This window comes from Neoarius graeffei, chromosome 2 (assembly GCF_027579695.1).
Source record: "Neoarius graeffei isolate fNeoGra1 chromosome 2, fNeoGra1.pri, whole genome shotgun sequence".
Taxonomy (NCBI): Eukaryota; Metazoa; Chordata; class Actinopteri; order Siluriformes; family Ariidae; genus Neoarius; species Neoarius graeffei.
The window spans coordinates 106,428,900-106,435,394 of NC_083570.1; positions in this window are offsets into that span (position 1 = coordinate 106,428,900).

Consider the following 6,495-nt stretch of genomic DNA (forward strand, 5'->3'; position numbering starts at 1 on the left):
GGCGAAAGGCGGGGTACACCCTGGACAAGTCGCCAGGTCATCACAGGGCTGACACATAGACACAGACAACCATTCACACTCACATTCACACCTACGGTCAATTTAGAGTCACCAGTTAACCTAACCTGCATGTCTTTGGACTGTGGGGGGAACTGGAGCACCCGGAGGAAACCCACGCGGACACGGGGAGAACATGCAAACTCCACACAGAAAGGCCCTCGCCGGCCACAGGGCTCGAACCCGGACCTTCTTGCTGTGAGGCGACAGCGCTAACCACTACACCACCGTGCCGCCCCCGTCAAGATTAAAATTAGTTAATAATTTCCTAGCTAAAACATGTGGATGGATAGTATTAAAAGCAGATGAAAAGTCCAGAAATAAGAGCCAGGCATGTGTGCCAGGGCCTTCCAAGTGGTCATACAGAAGGTTGAGTAATGTAATGTGGGCATCCCTAACTCCTATCCCAGCCCTATATGCAAACTGCATGGGGTCCAGGGTGCTCACCCACCCTTACCAACAATACCCATTTCACCAACCTTTCAAATGACTTCATGACCAGTGAGGTCAATGCCACTGGCCTGAAGTCATTTAAATTCTTAGAAGTGCTGCTTTTTGGCACTGGGACAATGATTGACTCCTTCCATATTTTTGGGACCTTTCTCTCTTCCAGAGACATTCTAAAAATATTACTGAACATCCCACAAAGCTGTTCTGAACAGTACTTCAGCAGTCTCCCAGTAATCCCATCTGGCCCTGGGTTCTTATTAACCTTATTATTCTTAAATACTGCCTTGACATCTTCCTGTGCAATTAAAAGTGGAGTTGACTTTAACAGAGTATAATCTCTGCCCATAATCTGTTAAGTTCATCTGAAAAGTCATAAATATCAAAACGTGAATAAAAAGTGTTCAGTGCTTCAGATAAATCACTATTTTTGTCATAACCCAGAATGTAGACTGGCTTATTTTCTGTTTTGTGCAGGCCTGTCATTTTCTTCAGACCATCCCATGCTGCTTTCAAATTATTTCTGCTCAATCTTTCCTCTAGCTTATTTTTATATTGTAGTTTAGCCGTCTTAATTTCTGCTCTGACCTCCCTTATTGCTTCTCTTTTTTCACTCTTAGCACCATTTTGAAAGGCGCTATGTTTTTTCATCAGCACCCGTTTCAGGGATTTAGTGACCCATGGCTTGTTGTTTGCATACACTTTGACATGCTTTTTGGGAATAACAGTATCCTCACAAAATGAGATATAACTGCATACTGTGTCAGTAAGTTCATCAATATTTAAAGCAGTCTGTGGAGTTTACACAGAATGGTGCAAAAAAACAAAAAACATCGAGTGAGTGAGCGACAGTTCTGTGGGTGGAAACAAACGCCTTGTTGATAAGAGAGGTCAGAGGAAAATGAACAGATTGGTTTGAGCTGCCAGGAAGGATATAGTAACTCATATAATCACTCTTTATAACCGCGGTGAGCAGAAAAGCATCTCAGCATGCAACAGCAGAAGAACATATTGGGTTCCACTCCTGCAGCCAAGAACAGGGATCTTAGAATCAAGAATAAGTTCCTATTAAAATGGTCAGCGAGTGTGTATAATTATTTTATCTTTGCTTTTTGGTACTTTAAACAAATTTCTTCTAAATATCACTGAGAATATTTTCCTTGAGAGCAACTGCAATAAAAGTGTATGTTTCATCGTTTCATAGGGTTAAAGTGGCAAACAGTGATCTGATGTGGTTCCTGATGCAGTTGGTCATAGTAGTTATTATTCTACCATCATACAAGCCTGAATATTTATGGTGAGGATGTGATGTGATGTGATGGGATCTTAAATCTGACTTGAGAATTAAAATGTAATAATTGTGATTCAGACTAAACAATTACTTGTTGGTAATGGGATGGATAAATTCATTCTTTTTGAAAAAGGTCTCTGTTTAAGGTTTCGTTATTATAGAATTTAATCCAAAATCCAGTGTGGCAAGTTCCTTTTTAAATATAATAAAATCTGCCTAATGACAAAGCGTGTGTCACTTGTAGCTTTAGTAGCTTGCATTGCTTTGGTGCTTAATCTCTGTTGGTCACTGATGGGCAATTCCATGTAAATGTCAACCTCACCATGCAAAAATAAAGCAACATGTAATACATCAAAACCACTCCCAGAGATATCACCTAGGCCTGTATTTTACAGATGTGAATAAGTTGAACCAATTTGTCACAAGAATTGTTCCCTTCGCCTTCACTACTTTAGCTAATGACACTAATAACTTTGATCATGTACAATTCTAAATTATTGCCACAAGCCACAGAAATGTATGCTAAAATCCACAAAACAGCAAAACAATAGCCATCCTAAATATTATTTAAGAACTTTGATAGTTTTAGCTGATATTTAGAGAGTTTTTCAAAGGGTTATGGTGGTTAAATTGCTGATTTTCTAAACATATGCCATGTCTATTTCAGACGCGTCACATCCATAACGGAATTTCGTCACATCCATAACGCTGACTTTTCCTTCCGAAACTCTGCATGAAATACAAAATATTTTAAACAAAGATTTTTTAATATTCACCTTGGACCCCTCTATCAAATGGATATCTCCATTTCGACATTAGGTTTACAATTTCACAGAGTTTGATAAAAATGTACAGTCACCCAAGAAAAGTGATATACTTTTTCTGTCACATCCATAACGCATCTTTTATTGGCATTTTCTGGCATGCCCGAGATGTACTATGGGAATTGTTCTTGTTCTATCACTTCTCCAGTATGGTACAGCCTTAAAATATGCAACACCTGTTTAAATACTGGGAGACAATAAAACATGCACTGGGTCATTTGTTGCCATTTTGAGTTCAAGTGTCACGTCCATAACGCTGGAATTGCTCTCATGACATTTTTCTTATCTCAGGTTACAGTCCTTAAAGCTAACATGTAAAACTGAATACTGTATTTATGGTCAGAATGTGATGTTGCATGTTAAATCTGACTCAGAGGTTAAAAAGCAGGAATTGTGATGTTTAATTGTTTTCATTAGGTTTAATTATCCTCACTAGAGTCTGGATTGGTACTGAGATGTGCCTTTAATCCTTTTCACCACTATCACTGTACTGTATATTGAATCTGTAATTGTTTTTAATGCAGTTGTTGTGGGACAAATATTTCCTTCCAAAACAAGTACAGTGTGACTAAAACCTATCCCATTCTTTTGATCCCATTCGTCAACCTAATTTTATCTCTTGCATCAGCTACCCAAGGTCATACATGTCAACCTTTGGTCAATCAAACCTGTATAACCAACCTCCAAAATCCGTATTTCCCTTATAAAATCCTTATAAGATGCAAATTAAAATAATTTACCTAAAATTTGAATGATAATTAACAATGATATATCCCAGTTACTTTTTATTCAATATTAATAACAATAAACCTTCAGAATGAATACAAAGCTCCAATGTTTGACAAAAACACAAAGTGTCACTCTAATGTTCTGAATTGTACTCCATGACAGCTTTTTTAGCAGTCGGCACCAATACCTCACGAGGCTGCATGTCACAGCAAGTGTCTGTGTTGATCTTGCCGGAGTGCCCATTCAGAATCTTTTCAGTCGCTAGTGAAAGTCGCTCAGGTGGAAATACGCGGTTCAAACAAAATGTTACTTCCCGGTTGGCGGGATTCTCGCAATGCGGTGTGCGCATGATCAAAAGTGGAACGAAGTCTCGCTACCACAAGATAACGTGCGATTTCATAAGACTCTTTACTGGCTGGCTGTGGTGTACAGTACGTTTGTAAATGTTATGCGCTCTTTTATCATCGTGGGAATTGATTATAGCTCTAAATAAATATTGAAGTTTTTTTTTAAAGAATCCGTATAACTTTATTTGGACGCCCGTATACTACATTTATTGAATCAAATCCGTATAAAATACGGACATTCCGTATAGGTTGACATGTATGCAAGGTTAATCTTTGCTCACAATATATTGGAAACATTCCAAGCCATAAAAAGCCTAATATTGCAATATTAAATGAATGGTTGCACCTTACTATGTTACATCATTAATTAGATCTGTTACATTTTGCTATGTGAACAATATAGACCCCTTGCGTGTGACATCACGCATCATATGATAATTTCTCCTGGAGGACAACCAGACACTGTCTTTCCTGTAAGCAAGGCTTAATCTGTCTTAAATATGGTTCAGTTTTGCACTGTTTTTGGTTGTTAAAAGGTATTAATGTCTCCCTGGAACTTTGCCTTGAACTTCTGATTGTGGCTTAGGAACTTGACTTGGGCATTTCTTTAGAAAGGAAATATCTCTGATCCAGGATTAAGAGACTTTTTTTTTTTTTACAGCAGTAGGAAGAACCCAGTACGTGTTTTTATCTGTAACTATGAGTGAATCCCTTTGTTTCACTCCAGCTTTGAGCCCATAACAACGATGTTATGTGAGAACAGCTCTCTCTGAGTCCAAGGCCTGCCTTACAGTCGCAGTGTGCCGCCACGATCTTACCATTTTTTTCACTGACAATCCACAGAGTTAAAGGTTTTTGTGTTCATTCTTTGCGAGCAGTTAACCTGGAATAGAATATAGGTTATATTCGGTTACGTGACTTTTGCTTACGAGTTTACTTCCGGTGAATGAAGTGGTGGTCAGGCAAACCGATCCGGCTGCCATTATGTAAAGATTTAGTGAAACCATCTCCAACTATTTTTGCAGTTTAGAGGCCAATGCACGGTCAAGATACCTTCAGAAAGTTGCTCTTTGCGATAGGATAGATCCTTACATGCTAATAAAGAAGGATTTTTCCAACGCGTTGGAAAATTATCCATCTGTTGAGTTCCCCGACATCTCAAACTACCTGGCACTGCTGGCAGACATCGTTCTACACGGACACACAGATGAAAACCTGGAAGAGCATGGAGGAGTACAAGTTTTTATATGTGGCCGGGTTAAAGATCTGGGGATCAGGATACTATAAGATAAATTCTGTATCGTTCATGCCCGGGTAAGGCGGACTTTCTGGGCTTTTTGTACGCGTCTTTGCGATAAGCCACAAATGTACATCGTCACGCTAATCGTTTTGAGGAATTTTGTACGGATCATAACCGTTAATAAACTCTAATTTCTGCATATATCCATCCTTTGCTTCTTTCTGACTCGGATTATCCAAGTAATCTGGTAGTAAAGCATTTTTAGCTGTAGTTTTCTTCGAACTACAGACGTCTGACATCAATATCGCTTGTCTTCAGTATGTAAACAAAGTTTGCTTGTCCCCCAGGACAAGGGTAGCAACAGTTGCTAATGTAAGTGTGATGTCAGTGCAAGGGGTCTATACAAATACCAACAGACATTGTTTAAAGCTCTGGCTTTTAACAGACAGACAGACAGACAGACAGACAGACAGACAGACAGACAGACCACATTTCCAGAAAAGTTGTGAGATTTTCAAAGCTACAAAATGATTGCACTGTCTGATAATTGCTCATATTGGGTGCTTGATAGATTTCTTGTGGTAAGAAGATCCATAACTTTAGAGCACAAAAACAAAATGCAGCTTTTTTGTTTATTCTCTTCAATAATATACACTGGGCATGAAAGTCATTACTCATTCAGTTTACAGTTCTGGACAGACAACTTACAATCATAACACAATCATGGGCTCATTTGGCGATAGCTTTCTATCATCTGTATAGTTAATTTACTCTGGAGCTACGTTTTATTTATTTTGTTTATCATATCTAAAATGCCATGTAATAAAAAAATCTGGTGTCTTCCATATTATATCAGTGGGCATAATCAGTTCATAAAAAAAGAAAAAATATATCCTACACTTTACTATAATATCATACATGCATGTCTGTATATTAATCAAATATACTATGCACTGAGAGGCTCTGGTTGAAATTATGGATTCTCTGAGGTGACTGATGGGTGCAGCCCTGAAGAAAATAGTACTACACCAGTCACTGAAGAGAATCCAGAATTACCAGAGCCTCTCAGTGCATGGTATATTTGATTTATATCCCTCGTCAAAAAATTCCAAAGTAAAAGTGTTAAGACTGAATCTCAGCCTAAGCTCACTAGAGGCAGCCATGTTTGTTGTTTACGTCTGCGCGACCTTCGACCTGCATATGTGCAATGTACCATGCTATCGCGTGCCTCGCTAGGCATGATCATAATACATAGATCTACACACACAGAAATACTTGTGGAGCCACAGTTGTGGCTGGAGTCGGCTGTATAGCTTGAAATTGTGACATCAGTTCATAGTATATCCGGGATATACCATGACTGACTCACACCATATCCTTTTTTTATTATTATTTTTGACATCACAAGATACATTGTTAAATCAATGGTAGAACTATTTTATGTCACTTGAGCCATCCTTGGCCAATCCCTGCACGGGAATTTTTTAATGAGGGATATAATCATACATATTCAGCTACCTTGTTACGTATACCACACTTAATTGTTGTAAATATAACATA